Source organism: Triturus cristatus, chromosome 6 (assembly GCF_964204655.1).
Source record: "Triturus cristatus chromosome 6, aTriCri1.1, whole genome shotgun sequence".
Classification (NCBI taxonomy): Eukaryota; Metazoa; Chordata; class Amphibia; order Caudata; family Salamandridae; genus Triturus; species Triturus cristatus.
In genome coordinates this window covers 1196444194-1196471496 of record NC_140589.1, presented here as the reverse complement: position 1 = coordinate 1196471496, position 27303 = coordinate 1196444194, and positions in this window count along the sequence as shown.

Here is a 27303-nt window from a genome sequence, read left to right as displayed (position 1 = left end):
TTTTGACTGCAAATGACTATTCCATGTAAATGATCACTTTTGGAACTAAAATAAGTGTGTTTAGAGTCACTTTAATGCCTGAAATTGTTCGAAATAGAAGCTTCTGAATAGGAGAAAAAGTCTGCAATAATGGCACTTTTGGTCACATTGAGGTTTCAAAAAGTAGTTATTCAACATGAGGCACAATCCAAATTACATTTTAAATCAATTTTTTTACAGTCCAAAAAATCAATTTTCTGATGAAAAACGATGACCCGTGACCTGTCGAAATTTCTCCAGATGGTCAGCAATGGAAATGTTTTAATGTTTAATTTTTTGACTGCAAATGACTATTCCATGTAAATTATCACTTTTGGAACAAAAACAAGTGTTTTTAGAGTCACGTTAATGCCTGAAATTGGTCGAAATAGAAGCTTCTGAATAGGAGAAAAAGTCTGTAATAATGGCAATTTTGGTCACATTGAGGCTTTAAAAAGTAGTTATTCAACATGAGGCACATTCAAAATGACATTTTGAATCAATTTTTCTACAGTCCAAAAAATCAATTTACTGATGAAAAACGATGACCCGTGACCTGTCGAAATTTCTCCAGATGGTCAGAAATCGAAATTTTTATTGTTTAATTTTTTGACTGCAAATGACTATTCCATGTAAATTATCACTTTTGGAACAAAAACAAGTGTGTTTAGAGTCAGTTTAATGCCTGAAATTGGTCGAAAAAGAAGCTTCTGAGTAGGAGAAAATGTCCGTAAAAATTGCAATTTTGGTCACATTGAGGCTTCAAAAAGTAGTTATTCAACATGAGGCACATTCCAAATGACATTTTGAATCAATTTTTCTACAGTCCAGAAAATCTATTTTCTGATGAAAAAGGATGACCTGTGACCTGTCGAAATTTCTCCAGATGGTCAGAAATGGAAATGTTTTAATGTTTAATTTTTTGACTGCAAATGACTATTCCATGTAAATTATCACTTTTGGAACAAAAACAAGTGTTTTTAGAGTCACTTTAATGCCTGAAATTGGTCGAAATAGAAGCTTCTGAATAGGAGAAAAAGTCAGTAATAATGGCAATTTTGGTCACATTGAGGCTTTAAAAAGTAGTTATTCAACATGAGGCACATTCCAAATGACATTTTGAATCAATTTTTCTACAGTCCAAAAAATCAATTTTCTGATGAAAAACGATGACCCGTGACCTGTCGAAATTTCTCCAGATGGTCAGAAATCGAAATTTTTATTGTTTAATTTTTTGACTGCAATTGACTATTCCATGTAAATTATCACTTTTGGAACAAAAACAAGTGTGTTTAGACTCACTTTAATGCCTGAAATTAGTCGAAAAAGAAGCTTCTGAGTAGGAGAAAATGTCCGTAAAAATGGCAATTTTGGTCACCTTGAGGCTTCAAAAAGTAGTTATTCAACATGAGGCACATTCCAAATGACATTTTGAATCAATTTTTCTACAGTCCAGAAAATCAATTTTCTGATGAAAAAGGATGACCCGTGACCTGTCGAAATTTCTCCAGATGGTCAAAAATGGAAATGTTTTAATGTTTAATTTTTTGACTGCAAATGACTATTCCATGTAAATTATCACTTTTGGAACAAAAACAAGTGTGTTTAGACTCACTTTAATGACTGAAATTGGTCGAAATAGAAGCTTCTGAATAGGAGAAAAAGTCTGCAATAATGGCAATTTTGGTCACATTGAGGTTTCAAAAAGTAGTTATTCAACATGAGGCACAATCCAAATGACATTTTGAATCAATTTTTCTACAGTCCAAAAAATCAATTTTCTGATGAAAAACGATGACCCGTGACCTGTCGAAATTTCTCCAGATGGTCAGAAATCGAAATTTGTATTGTTTAATTTTTTGACTGCAATTGACTATTCCATGTAAATTATCACTTTTGGAACAAAAACAAGTGTGTTTAGAGTCAGTTTAATGCCTGAAATTGGTCGAAAAAGAAGCTTCTGAGTAGGAGAAAATGTCCGTAAAAATGGCAATTTTGGTCACCTTGAGGCTTCAAAAAGTAGTTATTCAACATGAGGCACATTCCAAATGACATTTTGAATCAATTTTTCTACAGTCCAGAAAATCAATTTTCTGATGAAAAAGGATGACCCGTGACCTGTCGAAATTTCTCCAGATAGTCAAAAATGGAAATGTTTTAATGTTTAATTTTTTGACTGCAAATGACTATTCCATGTAAATTATCACTTTTGGAACAAAAACAAGTGTGTTTAGACTCACTTTAATGACTGAAATTGGTCGAAATAGAAGCTTCTGAATAGGAGAAAAAGTCTGCAATAATGGCAATTTTGGTCACATTGAGGTTTCAAAAAGTAGTTATTCAACATGAGGCACAATCCAAATGACATTTTGAATCAATTTTTCTACAGTCCAAAAAATCAATTTTCTGATGAAAAACGATGACCCGTGACCTGTCGAAATTTCTCCAGATGGTCAGAAATCGAAATTTGTATTGTTTAATTTTTTGACTGCAATTGACTATTCCATGTAAATTATCACTTTTGGAACAAAAACAAGTGTGTTTAGACTCACTTTAATGCCTGAAATTAGTCGAAAAAGAAGCTTCTGAGTAGGAGAAAATGTCCGTAAAAATGGCAATTTTGGTCACATTGAGGCTTCAAAAAGTAGTTATTCAACATGAGGCACATTCCAAATGACATTTTGAATCAATTTTTCTACAGTCCAAAAAATCTATTTTCTGATGAAAAACGATGACCCGTGACCCGTCGAAATTTCTCCAGATGGTCAGAAATGGACATTTTTCAATGTTTAATTTTTGGACTTCAAATGACTATTCCATGTAAATTATCACTTTTGGAACAAAAATAAGTGTGTTTATAGTCACTTTAATGCCTGAAATTGGTCGAAATAGAAGCTTCTGAATAGGAGAAAAAGTCTGTAATAATGGCAATTTTGGTCACATTGAGGCTTTAAAAAGTAGTTATTCAACATGAGGCACATTCCAAATGACATTTTGAATCAATTTTTCTACAGTCCAAAAAATCAATTTTCTGATGAAAAACGATGACCTGTGACCTGTCGAAATTTCTCCAGATGGCCAGAAATGGAAATTTTTTAATGTTTAATTTTTTGACTGCAAATGACTATTTCACATAAATTATCACTTTTGGAACAAAAATAAGTGTGTTTAGAGTCACTTTAATGTCTGAAATTGGTCGAAATAGACGCTTCTGAATAGGAGAAAAAGTCTGTAATAATGGCAATTTTGGTCACATTGAGGCTTTAAAAAGTAGTTATTCAACATGAGGCACATTCCAAATGACATTTTGAATCAATTTTTCTACAGTCCATAAAATCAATTTTCTGATGAAAAAGGATGACCCGTGACCTGTCGAAATTTCTCCAGATGGTCAGAAATGGAAATGTTTTAATGTTTAATTTTTTGACTGCAAATGACTATTCCATATAAATTATCACTTTTGGAACAAAAACAAGTGTTTTTAGAGTCACGTTAATGCCTGAAATTGGTCGAAATAGAAGCTTCTGAATAGGAGAAAAAGTCAGTAATAATGGCAATTTTGGTCACATTGAGGCTTTAAAAAGTAGTTATTCAACATGAGGCACATTCCAAATGACATTTTGAATCAATTTTTCTACAGTCCAAAAAATCAATTTTCTGATGAAAAACGATGACCCGTGACCTATCGAAATTTCTCCAGATGGTCAGAAATTGAAATTTTTATTGTTTAATTTTTTGACTGCAAATGACTATTCCATGTAAAGTATCACTTTTGGAACAAAAACAAGTGTGTTTAGAGTCAGTTTAATGCCTGAAATTGGTCGAAAAAGAAGCTTCTGAGTAGGAGAAAATGTCCGTAAAAATGGCAATTTTGGTCACATTGAGGCTTCAAAAAGTAGTTATTCAACATGAGGCACATTCCAAATGACATTTTGAATCAATTTTTCTACAGTCCAGAAAATCAATTTTCTGATGAAAAAGGATGACCCGTGACCTGTCGAAATTTCTCCAGATGGTCAGAAATGGAAATGTTTTAATGTTTAATTTTTTGACTGCAAATGACTATTCCATGTAAATTATCACTTTTGGAACAAAAACAAGTGTTTTTAGAGTCACTTTAATGCCTGAAATTGGTCGAAATAGAAGCTGCTGAATAGGAGAAAAAGTCTGTAATAATGGCAATTTTGGTCACATTGAGGCTTTAAAAAGTAGTTATTCAACATGAGGCACATTCCAAATGACATTTTGAATCAATTTTTATACAGTCCAAAAAATCTATTTTTTGATGAAAAACGATGACCCGTGACCTGTCGAAATTTCTCCAGATGGTCAGAAAGGGAAATTTTTTAATGTTTAATTTTTTGACTGCAATTGACTATTCCATGTAAATTATCACTTTTGGAACAAAAAAAAGTGTGTTTAGACTCACTTTAATGCCTGAAATTAGTCGAAATAGAAGCTTCTGAGTAGGAGAAAATGTCCGTAAAAATGGCAATTTTGGTCACATTGAGGCTTCAAAAAGTAGTTATTCAACATGAGGCACATTCCAAATGACATTTTGAATCAATTTTTCTACAGTCCAGAAAATCAATTTTCTGATGAAAAAGGATGACCCGTGACCTGTCAAAATTTCTCCAGATGGTCAGCAATGGAAATGTTTTAATGTTTAATTTTTTGACTGCAAATGACTATTCCATGTAAATTATCACTTTTGGAACAAAAACAAGTGTTTTTAGAGTCACGTTAATGCCTGAAATTGGTCGAAATAGAAGCTTCTGAATAGGAGAAAAAGTCTGTAATAATGGCAATTTTGGTCACATTGAGGCTTTAAAAAGTAGTTATTCAACATGAGGCACATTCCAAATGACATTTTGAATCAATTTTTCTACAGTCCAAAAAATCAATTTTCTGATGAAAAACGATGACCCGTGACCTGTCGAAATTTCTCCAGATGGTCAGAAATCGAAATTTTTATTGTTTAATTTTTTGACTGCAAATGACTATTCCATGTAAATTATCACTTTTGGAACAAAAACAAGTGTGTTTAGAGTCAGTTTAATGCCTGAAATTGGTCGAAAAAGAAGCTTCTGAGTAGGAGAAAATGTCCGTAAAAATGGCAATTTTGGTCACCTTGAGGCTTCAAAAAGTAGTTATTCAACATGAGGCACATTCCAAATGACATTTTGAACCAATTTTTCTACAGTCCAGAAAATCAATTTTCTGATGAAAAAGGATGACCCGTGACCTGTCGAAATTTCTCCAGATGGTCAAAAATGGAAATGTTTTAATGTTTAATTTTTTGACTGCAAATGACTATTCCATGTAAATTATCACTTTTGGAACAAAAACAAGTGTGTTTAGAGTCAGTTTAATGCCTGAAATTGGTCGAAAAAGAAGCTTCTGAGTAGGAGAAAATGTCCGTAAAAATGGCAATTTTGGTCACATTGAGGCTTCAAAAAGTAGTTATTCAACATGAGGCACATTCCAAATGACATTTTGAATCAATTTTTCTACAGTCCAGAAAATCTATTTTCTGATGAAAAAGGATGACCCGTGACCTGTCGAAATTTCTCCAGATGGTCAAAAATGGAAATGTTTTAATGTTTAATTTTTTGACTGCAAATGACTATTCCATGTAAATGATCACTTTTGGAACTAAAATAAGTGTGTTTAGAGTCACTTTAATGCCTGAAATTGTTCGAAATAGAAGCTTCTGAATAGGAGAAAAAGTCTGCAATAATGGCACTTTTGGTCACATTGAGGTTTCAAAAAGTAGTTATTCAACATGAGGCACAATCCAAATTACATTTTAAATCAATTTTTTTACAGTCCAAAAAATCAATTTTCTGATGAAAAACGATGACCCGTGACCTGTCGAAATTTCTCCAGATGGTCAGCAATGGAAATGTTTTAATGTTTAATTTTTTGACTGCAAATGACTATTCCATGTAAATTATCACTTTTGGAACAAAAACAAGTGTTTTTAGAGTCACGTTAATGCCTGAAATTGGTCGAAATAGAAGCTTCTGAATAGGAGAAAAAGTCTGTAATAATGGCAATTTTGGTCACATTGAGGCTTTAAAAAGTAGTTATTCAACATGAGGCACATTCAAAATGACATTTTGAATCAATTTTTCTACAGTCCAAAAAATCAATTTACTGATGAAAAACGATGACCCGTGACCTGTCGAAATTTCTCCAGATGGTCAGAAATCGAAATTTTTATTGTTTAATTTTTTGACTGCAAATGACTATTCCATGTAAATTATCACTTTTGGAACAAAAACAAGTGTGTTTAGAGTCAGTTTAATGCCTGAAATTGGTCGAAAAAGAAGCTTCTGAGTAGGAGAAAATGTCCGTAAAAATTGCAATTTTGGTCACATTGAGGCTTCAAAAAGTAGTTATTCAACATGAGGCACATTCCAAATGACATTTTGAATCAATTTTTCTACAGTCCAGAAAATCTATTTTCTGATGAAAAAGGATGACCTGTGACCTGTCGAAATTTCTCCAGATGGTCAGAAATGGAAATGTTTTAATGTTTAATTTTTTGACTGCAAATGACTATTCCATGTAAATTATCACTTTTGGAACAAAAACAAGTGTGTTAGAGAGTCAGTTTAATGCCTGAAATTGGTAGAAAAAGAAGTTTCTGAGTAGGAGAAAATGTCCGTAAAAATGGCAATTTTGGTCACCTTGAGGCTTCAAAAAGTAGTTATTCAACATGAGGCACATTCCAAATGACATTTTGAATCAATTTTTCTACAGTCCAGAAAATCAATTTTCTGATGAAAAAGGATGACCCGTGACCTGTCGAAATTTCTCCAGATGGTCAAAAATGGAAATGTTTTAATGTTTAATTTTTTGACTGCAAATGACTATTCCATGTAAATTATCACTTTTGGAACTAAAATAAGTGTGTTTAGAGTCACTTTAATGCCTGAAATTGTTCGAAATAGAAGCTTCTGAATAGGAGAAAAAGTCTGCAATAATGGCACTTTTGGTCACATTGAGGTTTCAAAAAGTAGTTATTCAACATGAGGCACAATCCAAATGACATTTTAAATCAATTTTTTTACAGTCCAAAAAATCAATTTTCTGATGAAAAACGATGACCCGTGACCTGTCGAAATTTCTCCAGATGGTCAGAAATCGAAATTTTTATTGTTTAATTTTTTGACTGCAAATGACTATTCCATGTAAATTATCACTTTTGGAACAAAAATAAGTGTGTTTAGACTCACTTTAATGACTGAAATTGGTCGAAATAGAAGCTTCTGAATAGGAGAAAAAGTCTGTAATAATGGCAATTTTGGTCACATTGAGGCTTTAAAAAGTAGTTATTCAACATGAGGCACATTCCAAATGACATTTTGAATCAATTTTTCTACAGTCCAAAAAATCTATTTTTTGATGAAAAACGATGACCCGTGACCTGTCGAAATTTCTCCAGATGGTCAGAAATGGAAATTTTTTAATGTTTAATTTTTTGACTGCAATTGACTATTCCATGTAAATTATCACTTTTGGAACAAAAACAAGTGTGTTTAGACTCACTTTAATGCCTGAAATTAGTCAAAATAGAAGCTTCTGAATAGGAGAAAAAGTCTGCAATAATGGCAATTTTGGTCACATTGAGGTTTCAAAAAGTAGTTATTCAACATGAGGCACAATCCAAATGACATTTTGAATCAATTTTTCTACAGTCCAAAAAATCAATTTTCTGATGAAAAACGATGACCCGTGACCTGTCGAAATTTCTCCAGATGGTCAGAAATGGAAATGTTTTAATGTTTAATTTTTTGAATGCAAATGACTATTCCATATAAATTATCACTTTTGGAACAAAAACAAGTGTTTTTAGAGTCACTTTAATGCCTGAAATTGGTCGAAATAGAAGCTTCTGAATAGGAGAAAAAGTCAGTAATAATGGCAATTTTGGTCACATTGAGGCTTTAAAAAGTAGTTATTCAACATGAGGCACATTCCAAATGACATTTTGAATCAATTTTTCTACAGTCCAAAAAATCAATTTTCTGATGAAAAACGATGACCCGTGACCTGTCGAAATTTCTCCAGATGGTCAGAAATCGAAATTTTTATTGTTTAATTTTTTGACTGCAAATGACTATTCCATGTAAATTATCACTTTTGGAACAAAAACAAGTGTGTTTAGAGTCAGTTTAATGCCTGAAATTGGTCGAAAAAGAAGCTTCTGAGTAGGAGAAAATGTCCGTAAAAATAGCAATTTTGGTCACATTGAGGCTTCAAAAAGTAGTTATTCAACATGAGGCACATTCCAAATGACATTTTGAATCAATTTTTCGACAGTCCAGAAAATCAATTTTCTGATGAAAAAGGATGACCCGTGACCTGTCGAAATTTCTCCAGATGGCCAGAAATGGAAATTTTTTAATGTTTACATTTTTTGACTGCAAATGACTATTCCATGTAAATTATCACTTTTGGAACTAAAATAAGTGTGTTTAGAGTCACGTTAATGCCTGAAATTGTTCGAAATAACAGCTTCTGAATAGGAGAAAAAGTCTGCAATAATGGCAATTTTGGTCACATTGAGGTTTCAAAAAGTAGTTATTCAACATGAGGCACAATCCAAATGACATTTTGAATCAATTTTTCTACAGTCCAAAAAATCAATTTTCTGATGAAAAAGGATGACCCGTGACCTGTCGAAATTTCTCCAGATGGTCAAAAATGGAAATGTTTTAATGTTTAATTTTTTGACTGCAAATGACTATTCCATGTAAATTATCACTTTTGGAACAAAAACAAGTGTGTTTAGAGTCAGTTTAATGCCTGAAATTGGTCGAAAAAGAAGCTTCTGAGTAGGAGAAAATGTCCGCAAAAATGGCAATTTTGGTCACATTGAGGCTTCAAAAAGTAGTTATTCAACATGAGGCACAATCCAAATGACATTTTGAATCAATTTTTCTACAGTCCAAAAAATCAATTTTCTGATGAAAAACGATGACCCGTGACCTGTCGAAATTTCTCCAGATGGTCAGAAATCGAAATTTTTATTGTTTAATTTTTTGACTGCAAATGACTATTCCATGTAAATTATCACTTTTGGAACAAAAACAAGTGTGTTTAGAGTCAGTTTAATGCCTGAAATTGGTCGAAAAAGAAGCTTCTGAGTAGGAGAAAATGTCTGTAAAAATGGCAATTTTGGTCACATTGAGGCTTCAAAAAGTAGTTATTCAACATGAGGCACATTCCAAATGACATTTTGAATCAATTTTTCGACAGTCCAGAAAATCAATTTTCTGATGAAAAAGGATGACCCGTGACCTGTCGAAATTTCTCCAGATGGCCAGAAATGGAAATTTTTTAATGTTTACATTTTTTGACTGCAAATGACTATTCCATGTAAATTATCACTTTTGGAACTAAAATAAGTGTGTTTAGAGTCACGTTAATGCCTGAAATTGTTCGAAATAGAAGCTTCTGAATAGGAGAAAAAGTCTGCAATAATGGCAATTTTGGTCACATTGAGGTTTCAAAAAGTAGTTATTCAACATGAGGCACAATCCAAATGACATTTTGAATCAATTTTTCTACAGTCCAAAAAATCAATTTTCTGATGAAAAAGGATGACCCGTGACCTGTCGAAATTTCTCCAGATGGTCAAAAATGGAAATGTTTTAATGTTTAATTTTTTGACTGCAAATGACTATTCCATGTAAATTATCACTTTTGGAACAAAAACAAGTGTGTTTAGAGTCAGTTTAATGCCTGAAATTGGTCGAAAAAGAAGCTTCTGAGTAGGAGAAAATGTCCGCAAAAATGGCAATTTTGGTCACATTGAGGCTTCAAAAAGTAGTTATTCAACATGAGGCACAATCCAAATGACATTTTGAATCAATTTTTCTACAGTCCAAAAAATCAATTTTCTGATGAAAAACGATGACCCGTGACCTGTCAAAATTTCTCCAGAGGGTCAGAAATCGAAATTTTTATTGTTTAAGTTTTTTGACTGCAATTGACTATTCCATGTAAATTATCACTTTTGGAACAAAAACAAGTGTGTTTAGACTCACTTTAATGCCTGAAATTAGTCGAAAAAGAAGCTTCTGAGTAGGAGAAAATGTCCGTAAAAATGGCAATTTTGGTCACATTGAGGCTTCAAAAAGTAGTTATTCAACATGAGGCACATTCCAAATGACATTTTGAATCAATTTTTCTACAGTCCAAAAAATCTATTTTCTGATGAAAAACGATGACCCATGACCCGTCGAAATTTCTCCAGATGGTCAGAAATGGACATTTTTCAATGTTTAATTTTTGGACTTCAAATGACTATTCCATGTAAATTATCACTTTTGGAACAAAAACAAGTGTTTTTAGAGTCACGTTAATGCCTGAAATTGGTCGAAATAGAAGCTTCTGAATAGGAGAAAAAGTCTGTAATAATGGCAATTTTGGTCACATTGAGGCTTTAAAAAGTAGTTATTCAACATGAGGCACATTCAAAATGACATTTTGAATCAATTTTTCTACAGTCCAAAAAATCAATTTTCTGATGAAAAACGATGACCCGTGACCTGTCGAAATTTCTCCAGATGGTCAGAAATCGAAATTTTTATTGTTTAATTTTTTGACTGCAAATGACTATTCCATGTAAATTATCACTTTTGGAACAAAAACAAGTGTGTTAGAGAGTCAGTTTAATGCCTGAAATTGGTAGAAAAAGAAGCTTCTGAGTAGGAGAAAATGTCCGTAAAAATGGCAATTTTGGTCACCTTGAGGCTTCAAAAAGTAGTTATTCAACATGAGGCACATTCGAAATGACATTTTGAATCAATTTTTCTACAGTCCAGAAAATCAATTTTCTGATGAAAAACGATGACCCGTGACCTGTCGAAATTTCTCCAGATGGTCAGAAATCGAAATTTTTATTGTTTAATTTTTTGACTGCAAATGACTATTCCATGTAAATTATCACTTTTGGAACAAAAATAAGTGTGTTTAGACTCACTTTAATGACTGAAATTGGTCAAAATAGAAGCTTCTGAATAGGAGAAAAAGTCTGTAATAATGGCAATTTTGGTCACATAGAGGCTTTAAAAAGTAGTTATTCAACATGAGGCACATTCCAAATGACATTTTGAATCAATTTTTCTACAGTCCAAAAAATCTATTTTTTGATGAAAAACGATGACCCGTGACCTGTCGAAATTTCTCCAGATGGTCAGAAATGGAAATTTTTTAATGTTTAATTTTTTGACTGCAATTGACTATTCCATGTAAATTATCACTTTTGGAACAAAAACAAGTGTGTTTAGACTCACTTTAATGCCTGAAATTAGTCGAAATAGAAGCTTCTGAATAGGAGAAAAAGTCTGCAATAATGGCAATTTTGGTCACATTGAGGTTTCAAAAAGTAGTTATTCAACATGAGGCACAATCCAAATGACATTTTGAATCAATTTTTCTACAGTCCAAAAAATCAATTTTCTGATGAAAAACGATGACCCGTGACCTGTCGAAATTTCTCCAGATGGTCAGAAATCGAAATTTGTATTGTTTAATTTTTTGACTGCAATTGACTATTCCATGTAAATTATCACTTTTGGAACAAAAACAAGTGTGTTTAGACTCACTTTAATGCCTGAAATTAGTCGAAAAAGAAGCTTCTGAGTAGGAGAAAATGTCCGTAAAAATGGCAATTTTGGTCACATTGAGGCTTCAAAAAGTAGTTATTCAACATGAGGCACATTCCAAATGACATTTTGAATCAATTTTTCTACAGTCCAAAAAATCTATTTTCTGATGAAAAACGATGACCCGTGACCCGTCGAAATTTCTCCAGATGGTCAGAAATGGACATTTTTCAATGTTTAATTTTTGGACTTCAAATGACTATTCCATGTAAATTATCACTTTTGGAACAAAAATAAGTGTGTTTATAGTCACTTTAATGCCTGAAATTGGTCGAAATAGAAGCTTCTGAATAGGAAAAAAGTCTGTAATAATGGCAATTTTGGTCACATTGAGGCTTTAAAAAGTAGTTATTCAACATGAGGCACATTCCAAATGACATTTTGAATCAATTTTTCTACAGTCCAAAAAATCAATTTTCTGATGAAAAACGATGACCTGTGACCTGTCGAAATTTCTCCAGATGGCCAGAAATGGAAATTTTTTAATGTTTAATTTTTTGACTGCAAATGACTATTTCACATAAATTATCACTTTTGGAACAAAAATAAGTGTGTTTAGAGTCACTTTAATGTCTGAAATTGGTCGAAATAGACGCTTCTGAATAGGAGAAAAAGTCTGTAATAATGGCAATTTTGGTAACATTGAGGCTTTAAAAAGTAGTTATTCAACATGAGGCACATTCCAAATGACATTTTGAATCAATTTTTCTACAGTCCAGAAAATCAATTTTCTGATGAAAAAGGATGACCCGTGACCTGTCGAAATTTCTCCAGATGGTCAGAAATGGAAATGTTTTAATGTTTAATTTTTTGACTGCAAATGACTATTCCATATAAATTATCACTTTTGGAACAAAAACAAGTGTTTTTAGAGTCACGTTAATGCCTGAAATTGGTCGAAATAGAAGCTTCTGAATAGGAGAAAAAGTCAGTAATAATGGCAATTTTGGTCACATTGAGGCTTTAAAAAGTAGTTATTCAACATGAGGCACATTCCAAATGACATTTTGAATCAATTTTTCTACAGTCCAAAAAATCAATTTTCTGATGAAAAACGATGACCCGTGACCTGTCGAAATTTCTCCAGATGGTCAGAAATTGAAATTTTTATTGTTTAATTTTTTGACTGCAAATGACTATTCCATGTAAAGTATCACTTTTGGAACAAAAACAAGTGTGTTTAGAGTCAGTTTAATGCCTGAAATTGGTCGAAAAAGAAGCTTCTGAGTAGGAGAAAATGTCCGTAAAAATGGCAATTTTGGTCACATTGAGGCTTCAAAAAGTAGTTATTCAACATGAGGCACATTCCAAATGACATTTTGAATCAATTTTTCTACAGTCCAGAAAATCAATTTTCTGATGAAAAAGGATGACCCGTGACCTGTCGAAATTTCTCCAGATGGTCAGAAATGGAAATGTTTTAATGTTTAATTTTTTGACTGCAAATGACTATTCCATGTAAATTATCACTTTTGGAACAAAAACAAGTGTTTTTAGAGTCACTTTAATGCCTGAAATTGGTCGAAATAGAAGCTGCTGAATAGGAGAAAAAGTCTGTAATAATGGCAATTTTGGTCACATTGAGGCTTTAAAAAGTAGTTATTCAACATGAGGCACATTCCAAATGACATTTTGAATCAATTTTTATACAGTCCAAAAAATCTATTTTTTGATGAAAAACGATGACCCGTGACCTGTCGAAATTTCTCCAGATGGTCAGAAAGGGAAATTTTTTAATGTTTAATTTTTTGACTGCAATTGACTATTCCATGTAAATTATCACTTTTGGAACAAAAAAAAGTGTGTTTAGACTCACTTTAATGCCTGAAATTAGTCGAAATAGAAGCTTCTGAGTAGGAGAAAATGTCCGTAAAAATGGCAATTTTGGTCACATTGAGGCTTCAAAAAGTAGTTATTCAACATGAGGCACATTCCAAATGACATTTTGAATCAATTTTTCTACAGTCCAGAAAATCAATTTTCTGATGAAAAAGGATGACCCGTGACCTGTCGAAATTTCTCCAGATGGTCAGCAATGGAAATGTTTTAATGTTTAATTTTTTGACTGCAAATGACTATTCCATGTAAATTATCACTTTTGGAACAAAAACAAGTGTTTTTAGAGTCACGTTAATGCCTGAAATTGGTCGAAATAGAAGCTTCTGAATAGGAGAAAAAGTCTGTAATAATGGCAATTTTGGTCACATTGAGGCTTTAAAAAGTAGTTATTCAACATGAGGCACATTCCAAATGACATTTTGAATCAATTTTTCTACAGTCCAAAAAATCAATTTTCTGATGAAAAACGATGACCCGTGACCTGTCGAAATTTCTCCAGATGGTCAGAAATCGAAATTTTTATTGTTTAATTTTTTGACTGCAAATGACTATTCCATGTAAATTATCACTTTTGGAACAAAAACAAGTGTGTTTAGAGTCAGTTTAATGCCTGAAATTGGTCGAAAAAGAAGCTTCTGAGTAGGAGAAAATGTCCGTAAAAATGGCAATTTTGGTCACCTTGAGGCTTCAAAAAGTAGTTATTCAACATGAGGCACATTCCAAATGACATTTTGAATCAATTTTTCTACAGTCCAGAAAATCAATTTTCTGATGAAAAAGGATGACCCGTGACCTGTCGAAATTTCTCCAGATGGTCAAAAATGGAAATGTTTTAATGTTTAATTTTTTGACTGCAAATGACTATTCCATGTAAATTATCACTTTTGGAACAAAAACAAGTGTGTTTAGACTCACTTTAATGACTGAAATTGGTCGAAATAGAAGCTTCTGAATAGGAGAAAAAGTCTGCAATAATGGCAATTTTGGTCACATTGAGGTTTCAAAAAGTAGTTATTCAACATGAGGCATAATCCAAATGACATTTTGAATCAATTTTTCTACAGTCCAAAAAATCAATTTTCTGATGAAAAACGATGACCCGTGACCTGTCGAAATTTCTCCAGATGGTCAGAAATCGAAATTTGTATTGTTTAATTTTTTGACTGCAATTGACTATTCCATGTAAATTATCACTTTTGGAACAAAAACAAGTGTGTTTAGACTCACTTTAATGCCTGAAATTAGTCGAAAAAGAAGCTTCTGAGTAGGAGAAAATGTCCGTAAAAATGGCAATTTTGGTCACATTGAGGCTTCAAAAAGTAGTTATTCAACATGAGGCACATTCCAAATGACATTTTGAATCAATTTTTCTACAGTCCAAAAAATCTATTTTCTGATGAAAAACGATGACCCGTGACCCGTCGAAATTTCTCCAGATGGTCAGAAATGGACATTTTTCAATGTTTAATTTTTGGACTTCAAATGACTATTCCATGTAAATTATCACTTTTGGAACAAAAATAAGTGTGTTTATAGTCACTTTAATGCCTGAAATTGGTCGAAATAGAAGCTTCTGAATAGGAGAAAAAGTCTGTAATAATGGCAATTTTGGTCACATTGAGGCTTTAAAAAGTAGTTATTCAACATGAGGCACATTCCAAATGACATTTTGAATCAATTTTTCTACAGTCCAAAAAATCAATTTTCTGATGAAAAACGATGACCTGTGACCTGTCGAAATTTCTCCAGATGGCCAGAAATGGAAATTTTTTAATGTTTAATTTTTTGACTGCAAATGACTATTTCACATAAATTATCACTTTTGGAACAAAAATAAGTGTGTTTAGAGTCACTTTAATGTCTGAAATTGGTCGAAATAGACGCTTCTGAATAGGAGAAAAAGTCTGTAATAATGGCAATTTTGGTAACATTGAGGCTTTAAAAAGTAGTTATTCAACATGAGGCACATTCCAAATGACATTTTGAATCAATTTTTCTACAGTCCAGAAAATCAATTTTCTGATGAAAAAGGATGACCCGTGACCTGTCAAAATTTCTCCAGATGGTCAGAAATGGAAATGTTTTAATGTTTAATTTTTTGACTGCAAATGACTATTCCATATAAATTATCACTTTTGGAACAAAAACAAGTGTTTTTAGAGTCACGTTAATGCCTGAAATTGGTCGAAATAGAAGCTTCTGAATAGGAGAAAAAGTCAGTAATAATGGCAATTTTGGTCACATTGAGGCTTTAAAAAGTAGTTATTCAACATGAGGCACATTCCAAATGACATTTTGAATCAATTTTTCTACAGTCCAAAAAATCAATTTTCTGATGAAAAACGATGACCCGTGACCTGTCGAAATTTCTCCAGATGGTCAGAAATTGAAATTTTGATTGTTTAATTTTTTGACTGCAAATGACTATTCCATGTAAAGTATCACTTTTGGAACAAAAACAAGTGTGTTTAGAGTCAGTTTAATGCCTGAAATTAGTCGAAATAGAAGCTTCTGAGTAGGAGAAAATGTCCGTAAAAATGGCAATTTTGGTCACATTGAGGCTTCAAAAAGTAGTTATTCAACATGAGGCACATTCCAAATGACATTTTGAATCAATTTTTCTACAGTCCAGAAAATCAATTTTCTGATGAAAAAGGATGACCCGTGACCTGTCGAAATTTCTCCAGATGGTCAGCAATGGAAATGTTTTAATGTTTAATTTTTTGACTGCAAATGACTATTCCATGTAAATTATCACTTTTGGAACAAAAACAAGTGTTTTTAGAGTCACGTTAATGCCTGAAATTGGTCGAAATAGAAGCTTCTGAATAGGAGAAAAAGTCTGTAATAATGGCAATTTTGGTCACATTGAGGCTTTAAAAAGTAGTTATTCAACATGAGGCACATTCCAAATGACATTTTGAATCAATTTTTCTACAGTCCAAAAAATCAATTTTCTGATGAAAAACGATGACCCGTGACCTGTCGAAATTTCTCCAGATGGTCAGAAATCGAAATTTTTATTGTTTAATTTTTTGACTGCAAATGACTATTCCATGTAAATTATCACTTTTGGAACAAAAACAAGTGTGTTTAGAGTCAGTTTAATGCCTGAAATTGGTCGAAAAAGAAGCTTCTGAGTAGGAGAAAATGTCCGTAAAAATGGCAATTTTGGTCACCTTGAGGCTTCAAAAAGTAGTTATTCAACATGAGGCACATTCCAAATGACATTTTGAATCAATTTTTCTACAGTCCAGAAAATCAATTTTCTGATGAAAAAGGATGACCCGTGACCTGTCGAAATTTCTCCAGATGGTCAAAAATGGAAATGTTTTAATGTTTAATTTTTTGACTGCAAATGACTATTCCATGTAAATTATCACTTTTGGAACAAAAACAAGTGTGTTTAGAGTCAGTTTAATGCCTGAAATTGGTCGAAAAAGAAGCTTCTGAGTAGGAGAAAATGTCCGTAAAATGGCAATTTTGGTCACATTGAGGCTTCAAAAAGTAGTTATTCAACATGAGGCACATTCCAAATGACATTTTGAATCAATTTTTCTACAGTCCAGAAAATCTATTTTCTGATGAAAAAGTATGACCCGTGACCTGTCGAAATTTCTCCAGATGGTCAAAAATGGAAATGTTTTAATGTTTAATTTTTTGACTGCAAATGACTATTCCATGTAAATTATCACTTTTGGAACTAAAATAAGTGTGTTTAGAGTCACTTTAATGCCTGAAATTGTTCGAAATAGAAGCTTCTGAATAGGAGAAAAAGTCTGCAATAATGGCACTTTTGGTCACATTGAGGTTTCAAAAAGTAGTTATTCAACATGAGGCACAATCCAAATTACATTTTAAATCAATTTTTTTACAGTCCAAAAAATCAATTTTCTGATGAAAAACGATGACCCGTGACCTGTCGAAATTTCTCCAGATGGTCAGCAATGGAAATGTTTTAATGTTTAATTTTTTGACTGCAAATGACTATTCCATGTAAATTATCACTTTTGGAACAAAAACAAGTGTTTTTAGAGTCACGTTAATGCCTGAAATTGGTCGAAATAGAAGCTTCTGAATAGGAGAAAAAGTCTGTAATAATGGCAATTTTGGTCACATTGAGGCTTTAAAAAGTAGTTATTCAACATGAGGCACATTCCAAATGACATTTTGAATCAATTTTTCTACAGTCCAAAAAATCAATTTTCTGATGAAAAACGATGACCCGTGACCTGTCGAAATTTCTCCAGATGGTCAGAAATCGAAATTTTTATTGTTTCATTTTTTGACTGCAAATGACTATTCCATGTAAATTATCACTTTTGGAACAAAAACAAGTGTGTTTAGAGTCAGTTTAATGCCTGAAATTGGTCGAAAAAGAAGCTTCTGAGTAGGAGAAAATGTCCGTAAAAATTGCAATTTTGGTCACATTGAGGCTTCAAAAAGTAGTTATTCAACATGAGGCACATTCCAAATGACATTTTGAATCAATTTTTCTACAGTCCAGAAAATCTATTTTCTGATGAAAAAGGATGACCCGTGACCTGTCGAAATTTCTCCAGATGGTCAGAAATGGAAATGTTTTAATGTTTAATTTTTTGACTGCAAATGACTATTCCATGTAAATTATCACTTTTGGAACAAAAACAAGTGTGTTAGAGAGTCACTTTAATGCCTGAAATTGTTCGAAATAGAAGCTTCTGAATAGGAGAAAAAGTCTGCAATAATGGCACTTTTGGTCACATTGAGGTTTCAAAAAGTAGTTATTCAACATGAGGCACAATCCAAATGACATTTTAAATCAATTTTTTTACAGTCCAAAAAATCAATTTTCTGATGAAAAAGGATGACCCGTGACCTGTCGAAATTTCTCCAGATGGTCAAAAATGGAAATGTTTTAATGTTTAATTTTTTGACTGCAAATGACTATTCCATGTAAATTATCACTTTTGGAACTAAAATAAGTGTGTTTAGAGTCACTTTAATGCCTGAAATTGTTCGAAATAGAAGCTTCTGAATAGGAGAAAAAGTCTGCAATAATGGCACTTTTGGTCACATTGAGGTTTCAAAAAGTAGTTATTCAACATGAGGCACAATCCAAATGACATTTTAAATCAATTTTTTTACAGTCCAAAAAATCAATTTTCTGATGAAAAACGATGACCCGTGACCTGTCGAAATTTCTCCAGATGGTCAGAAATCGAAATTTTTATTGTTTAATTTTTTGACTGCAAATGACTATTCCATGTAAATTATCACTTTTGGAACAAAAATAAGTGTGTTTAGACTCACTTTAATGACTGAAATTGGTCGAAATAGAAGCTTCTGAATAGGAGAAAAAGTCTGTAATAATGGCAATTTTGGTCACATTGAGGCTTTAAAAAGTAGTTATTCAACATGAGGCACATTCCAAATGACATTTTGAATCAATTTTTCTACAGTCCAAAAAATCTATTTTTTGATGAAAAACGATGACCCGTGACCTGTCGAAATTTCTCCAGATGGTCAGAAATGGAAATTTTTTAATGTTTAATTTTTTGACTGCAATTGACTATTCCATGTAAATTATCACTTTTGGAACAAAAACAAGTGTGTTTAGACTCACTTTAATGCCTGAAATTAGTCAAAATAGAAGCTTCTGAATAGGAGAAAAAGTCTGCAATAATGGCAATTTTGGTCACATTGAGGTTTCAAAAAGTAGTTATTCAACATGAGGCACAATCCAAATGACATTTTGAATCAATTTTTCTACAGTCCAAAAAATCAATTTTCTGATGAAAAACGATGACCCGTGACCTGTCGAAATTTCTCCAGATGGTCAGAAATGGAAATGTTTTAATGTTTAATTTTTTGAATGCAAATGACTATTCCATATAAATTATCACTTTTGGAACCAAAACAAGTGTTTTTAGAGTCACTTTAATACCTGAAATTGGTCGAAATAGAAGCTTCTGAATAGGAGAAAAAGTCAGTAATAATGGCAATTTTGGTCACATTGAGGCTTTAAAAAGTAGTTATTCAACATGAGGCACATTCCAAATGACATTTTGAATCAATTTTTCTACAGTCCAAAAAATCAATTTTCTGATGAAAAACGATGACCCGTGACCTGTCGAAATTTCTCCAGATGGTCAGAAATCGAAATTTTTATTGTTTAATTTTTTGACTGCAAATGACTATTCCATGTAAATTATCACTTTTGGAACAAAAACAAGTGTGTTTAGAGTCAGTTTAATGCCTGAAATTGGTCGAAAAAGAAGCTTCTGAGTAGGAGAAAATGTCCGTAAAAATGGCAATTTTGGTCACATTGAGGCTTCAAAAAGTAGTTATTCAACATGAGGCACATTCCAAATGACATTTTGAATCAATTTTTCGACAGTCCAGAAAATCAATTTTCTGATGAAAAAGGATGACCCGTGACCTGTCGAAATTTCTCCAGATGGCCAGAAATGGAAATTTTTTAATGTTTACATTTTTTGACTGCAAATGACTATTCCATGTAAATTATCACTTTTGGAACTAAAATAAGTGTGTTTAGAGTCACGTTAATGCCTGAAATTGTTCGAAATAGAAGCTTCTGAATAGGAGAAAAAGTCTGCAATAATGGCAATTTTGGTCACATTGAGGTTTCAAAAAGTAGTTATTCAACATGAGGCACAATCCAAATGACATTTTGAATCAATTTTTCTACAGTCCAAAAAATCAATTTTCTGATGAAAAAGGATGACCCGTGACCTGTCGAAATTTCTCCAGATGGTCAAAAATGGAAATGTTTTAATGTTTAATTTTTTGACTGCAAATGACTATTCCATGTAAATTATCACTTTTGGAACAAAAACAAGTGTGTTTAGAGTCAGTTTAATGCCTGAAATTGGTCGAAAAAGAAGCTTCTGAGTAGGAGAAAATGTCCGCAAAAATGGCAATTTTGGTCACATTGAGGCTTCAAAAAGTAGTTATTCAACATGAGGCACAATCCAAATGACATTTTGAATCAATTTTTCTACAGTCCAAAAAATCAATTTTCTGATGAAAAACGATGACCCGTGACCTGTCGAAATTTCTCCAGATGGTCAGAAATGGAAATTTTTTAATGTTTAATTTTTTGACTGCAATTGACTATTCCATGTAAATTATCACTTTTGGAACAAAAACAAGTGTGTTTAGACTCACTTTAATGCCTGAAATTAGTCGAAATAGAAGCTTCTGAATAGGAGAAAAAGTCTGCAATAATGGCAATTTTGGTCACATTGAGGTTTCAAAAAGTAGTTATTCAACATGAGGCACAATCCAAATGACATTTTGAATCAATTTTTCTACAGTCCAAAAAATCAATTTTCTGATGAAAAACGATGACCCGTGACCTGTCGAAATTTCTCCAGATGGTCAGAAATCGAAATTTGTATTGTTTAATTTTTTGACTGCAATTGACTATTCCATGTAAATTATCACTTTTGGAACAAAAACAAGTGTGTTTAGACTCACTTTAATGCCTGAAATTAGTCGAAAAAGAAGCTTCTGAGTAGGAGAAAATGTCCGTAAAAATGGCAATTTTGGTCACATTGAGGCTTCAAAAAGTAGTTATTCAACATGAGGCACATTCCAAATGACATTTTGAATCAATTTTTCTACAGTCCAAAAAATCTATTTTCTGATGAAAAACGATGACCCGTGACCCGTCGAAATTTCTCCAGATGGTCAGAAATGGACATTTTTCAATGTTTAATTTTTGGACTTCAAATGACTATTCCATGTAAATTATCACTTTTGGAACAAAAATAAGTGTGTTTATAGTCACTTTAATGCCTGAAATTGGTCGAAATAGAAGCTTCTGAATAGGAGAAAAAGTCTGTAATAATGGCAATTTTGGTCACATTGAGGCTTTAAAAAGTAGTTATTCAACATGAGGCACATTCCAAATGACATTTTGAATCAATTTTTCTACAGTCCAAAAAATCAATTTTCTGATGAAAAACGATGACCTGTGACCTGTCGAAATTTCTCCAGATGGCCAGAAATGGAAATTTTTTAATGTTTAATTTTTTGACTGCAAATGACTATTTCACATAAATTATCACTTTTGGAACAAAAATAAGTGTGTTTAGAGTCACTTTAATGTCTGAAATTGGTCGAAATAGACGCTTCTGAATAGGAGAAAAAGTCTGTAATAATGGCAATTTTGGTAACATTGAGGCTTTAAAAAGTAGTTATTCAACATGAGGCACATTACAAATGACATTTTGAATCAATTTTTCTACAGTCCAGAAAATCAATTTTCTGATGAAAAAGGATGACCCGTGACCTGTCGAAATTTCTCCAGATGGTCAGAAATGGAAATGTTTTAATGTTTAATTTTTTGACTGCAAATGACTATTCCATATAAATTATCACTTTTGGAACAAAAACAAGTGTTTTTAGAGTCACGTTAATGCCTGAAATTGGTCGAAATAGAAGCTTCTGAATAGGAGAAAAAGTCAGTAATAATGGCAATTTTGGTCACATTGAGGCTTTAAAAAGTAGTTATTCAACATGAGGCACATTCCAAATGACATTTTGAATCAATTTTTCTACAGTCCAAAAAATCAATTTTCTGATGAAAAACGATGACCCGTGACCTGTCGAAATTTCTCCAGATGGTCAGAAATTGAAATTTTTATTGTTTAATTTTTTGACTGCAAATGACTATTCCATGTAAAGTATCACTTTTGGAACAAAAACAAGTGTGTTTAGAGTCAGTTTAATGCCTGAAATTGGTCGAAAAAGAAGCTTCTGAGTAGGAGAAAATGTCCGTAAAAATGGCAATTTTGGTCACATTGAGGCTTCAAAAAGTAGTTATTCAACATGAGGCACATTCCAAATGACATTTTGAATCAATTTTTCTACAGTCCAGAAAATCAATTTTCTGATGAAAAAGGATGACCCGTGACCTGTCGAAATTTCTCCAGATGGTCAGAAATGGAAATGTTTTAATGTTTAATTTTTTGACTGCAAATGACTATTCCATGTAAATTATCACTTTTGGAACAAAAACAAGTGTTTTTAGAGTCACTTTAATGCCTGAAATTGGTCGAAATAGAAGCTGCTGAATAGGAGAAAAAGTCTGTAATAATGGCAATTTTGGTCACATTGAGGCTTTAAAAAGTAGTTATTCAACATGAGGCACATTCCAAATGACATTTTGAATCAATTTTTATACAGTCCAAAAAATCTATTTTTTGATGAAAAACGATGACCCGTGACCTGTCGAAATTTCTCCAGATGGTCAGAAAGGGAAATTTTTTAATGTTTAATTTTTTGACTGCAATTGACTATTCCATGTAAATTATCACTTTTGGAACAAAAAAAAGTGTGTTTAGACTCACTTTAATGCCTGAAATTAGTCGAAATAGAAGCTTCTGAGTAGGAGAAAATGTCCGTAAAAATGGCAATTTTGGTCACATTGAGGCTTCAAAAAGTAGTTATTCAACATGAGGCACATTCCAAATGACATTTTGAATCAATTTTTCTACAGTCCAGAAAATCAATTTTCTGATGAAAAAGGATGACCCGTGACCTGTCGAAATTTCTCCAGATGGTCAGCAATGGAAATGTTTTAATGTTTAATTTTTTGACTGCAAATGACTATTCCATGTAAATTATCACTTTTGGAACAAAAACAAGTGTTTTTAGAGTCACGTTAATGCCTGAAATTGGTCGAAATAGAAGCTTCTGAATAGGAGAAAAAGTCTGTAATAATGGCAATTTTGGTCACATTGAGGCTTTAAAAAGTAGTTATTCAACATGAGGCACATTCCAAATGACATTTTGAATCAATTTTTCTACAGTCCAAAAAATCAATTTTCTGATGAAAAACGATGACCCGTGACCTGTCGAAATTTCTCCAGATGGTCAGAAATCGAAATTTTTATTGTTTAATTTTTTGACTGCAAATGACTATTCCATGTAAATTATCACTTTTGGAACAAAAACAAGTGTGTTTAGAGTCAGTTTAATGCCTGAAATTGGTCGAAAAAGAAGCTTCTGAGTAGGAGAAAATGTCCGTAAAAATGGCAATTTTGGTCACCTTGAGGCTTCAAAAAGTAGTTATTCAACATGAGGCACATTCCAAATGACATTTTGAATCAATTTTTCTACAGTCCAGAAAATCAATTTTCTGATGAAAAAGGATGACCCGTGACCTGTCGAAATTTCTCCAGATGGTCAAAAATGGAAATGTTTTAATGTTTAATTTTTTGACTGCAAATGACTATTCCATGTAAATTATCACTTTTGGAACAAAAACAAGTGTGTTTAGACTCACTTTAATGACTGAAATTGGTCGAAATAGAAGCTTCTGAATAGGAGAAAAAGTCTGCAATAATGGCAATTTTGGTCACATTGAGGTTTCAAAAAGTAGTTATTCAACATGAGGCACAATCCAAATGACATTTTGAATCAATTTTTCTACAGTCCAAAAAATCAATTTTCTGATGAAAAACGATGACCCGTGACCTGTCGAAATTTCTCCAGATGGTCAGAAATCGAAATTTGTATTGTTTAATTTTTTGACTGCAATTGACTATTCCATGTAAATTATCACTTTTGGAACAAAAACAAGTGTGTTTAGACTCACTTTAATGCCTGAAATTAGTCGAAAAATAAGCTTCTGAGTAGGAGAAAATGTCCGTAAAAATGGCAATTTTGGTCACATTGAGGCTTCAAAAAGTAGTTATTCAACATGAGGCACATTTCAAATGACATTTTGAATCAATTTTTCTACAGTCCAAAAAATCTATTTTCTGATGAAAAACGATGACCCGTGACCCGTCGAAATTTCTCCAGATGGTCAGAAATGGACATTTTTCAATGTTTAATTTTTGGACTTCAAATGACTATTCCATGTAAATTATCACTTTTGGAACAAAAATAAGTGTGTTTATAGTCACTTTAATGCCTGAAATTGGTCGAAATAGAAGCTTCTGAATAGGAGAAAAAGTCTGTAATAATGGCAATTTTGGTCACATTGAGGCTTTAAAAAGTAGTTATTCAACATGAGGCACATTCCAAATGACATTTTGAATCAATTTTTCTACAGTCCAAAAAATCAATTTTCTGATGAAAAACGATGACCTGTGACCTGTCGAAATTTCTCCAGATGGCCAGAAATGGAAATTTTTTAATGTTTAATTTTTTGACTGCAAATGACTATTTCACATAAATTATCACTTTTGGAACAAAAATAAGTGTGTTTAGAGTCACTTTAATGTCTGAAATTGGTCGAAATAGACGCTTCTGAATAGGAGAAAAAGTCTGTAATAATGGCAATTTTGGTAACATTGAGGCTTTAAAAAGTAGTTATTCAACATGAGGCACATTCCAAATGACATTTTGAATCAATTTTTCTACAGTCCAGAAAATCAATTTTCTGATGAAAAAGGATGACCCGTGACCTGTCAAAATTTCTCCAGATGGTCAGAAATGGAAATGTTTTAATGTTTAATTTTTTGACTGCAAATGACTATTCCATATAAATTATCACTTTTGGAACAAAAACAAGTGTTTTTAGAGTCACGTTAATGCCTGAAATTGGTCGAAATAGAAGCTTCTGAATAGGAGAAAAAGTCTGTAATAATGGCAATTTTGGTCACATTGAGGCTTTAAAAAGTAGTTATTCAACATGAGGCACATTCCAAATGACATTTTGAATCAATTTTTCTACAGTCCAAAAAATCAATTTTCTGATGAAAAACGATGACCCGTGACCTGTCGAAATTTCTCCAGATGGTCAGAAATCGAAATTTTTATTGTTTAATTTTTTGACTGCAAATGACTATTCCATGTAAATTATCACTTTTGGAACAAAAACAAGTGTGTTTAGAGTCAGTTTAATGCCTGAAATTGGTCGAAAAAGAAGCTTCTGAGTAGGAGAAAATGTCCGTAAAAATGGCAATTTTGGTCACATTGAGGCTTCAAAAAGTAGTTATTCAACATGAGGCACATTCCAAATGACATTTTGAATCAATTTTTCTACAGTCCAGAAAATCTATTTTCTGATGAAAAAGGATGACCCGTGACCTGTCGAAATTTCTCCAGATGGTCAAAAATGGAAATGTTTTAATGTTTAATTTTTTGACTGCAAATGACTATTCCATGTAAATTATCACTTTTGGAACTAAAATAAGTGTGTTTAGACTCACTTTAATGCCTGAAATTAGTCGAAAAAGAAGCTTCTGAGTAGGAGAAAATGTCCGTAAAAATGGCAATTTTGGTCACATTGAGGCTTCAAAAAGTAGTTATTCAACATGAGGCACATTCCAAATGACATTTTGAATCAATTTTTCTACAGTCCAGAAAATCTATTTTCTGATGAAAAAGGATGACCCGTGACCTGTCGAAATTTCTCCAGATGGTCAGAAATGGAAATGTTTTAATGTTTAATTTTTTGACTGCAAATGACTATTCCATGTAAATTATCACTTTTGGAACAAAAACAAGTGTGTTAGAGAGTCACTTTAATGCCTGAAATTGTTCGAAATAGAAGCTTCTGAATAGGAGAAAAAGTCTGCAATAATGGCACTTTTGGTCACATTGAGGTTTCAAAAAGTAGTTATTCAACATGAGGCACAATCCAAATGACATTTTAAATCAATTTTTTTACAGTCCAAAAAATCAATTTTCTGATGAAAAAGGATGACCCGTGACCTGTCGAAATTTCTCCAGATGGTCAAAAATGGAAATGTTTTAATGTTTAATTTTTTGACTGCAAATGACTATTCCATGTAAATTATCACTTTTGGAACTAAAATAAGTGTGTTTAGAGTCACTTTAATGCCTGAAATTGTTCGAAATAGAAGCTTCTGAATAGGAGAAAAAGTCTGCAATAATGGCACTTTTGGTCACATTGAGGATTCAAAAAGTAGTTATTCAACATGAGGCACAATCCAAATGACATTTTAAATCAATTTTTTTACAGTCCAAAAAATCAATTTTCTGATGAAAAACGATGACCCGTGACCTGTCGAAATTTCTCCAGATGGTCAGAAATCGAAATTTTTATTGTTTAATTTTTTGACTGCAAATGACTATTCCATGTAAATTATCACTTTTGGAACAAAAATAAGTGTGTTTAGACTCACTTTAATGACTGAAATTGGTCGAAATAGAAGCTTCTGAATAGGAGAAAAAGTCTGTAATAATGGCAATTTTGGTCACATTGAGGCTTTAAAAAGTAGTTATTCAACATGAGGCACATTCCAAATGACATTTTGAATCAATTTTTCTACAGTCCAAAAAATCTATTTTTTGATGAAAAACGATGACCCGTGACCTGTCGAAATTTCTCCAGATGGTCAGAAATGGAAATTTTTTAATGTTTAATTTTTTGACTGCAATTGACTATTCCATGTAAATTATCACTTTTGGAACAAAAACAAGTGTGTTTAGACTCACTTTAATGCCTGAAATTAGTCAAAATAGAAGCTTCTGAATAGGAGAAAAAGTCTGCAATAATGGCAATTTTGGTCACATTGAGGTTTCAAAAAGTAGTTATTCAACATGAGGCACAATCCAAATGACATTTTGAATCAATTTTTCTACAGTCCAAAAAATCAATTTTCTGATGAAAAACGATGACCCGTGACCTGTCGAAATTTCTCCAGATGGTCAGAAATGGAAATGTTTTAATGTTTAATTTTTTGAATGCAAATGACTATTCCATATAAATTATCACTTTTGGAACAAAAACAAGTGTTTTTAGAGTCACTTTAATGCCTGAAATTGGTCGAAA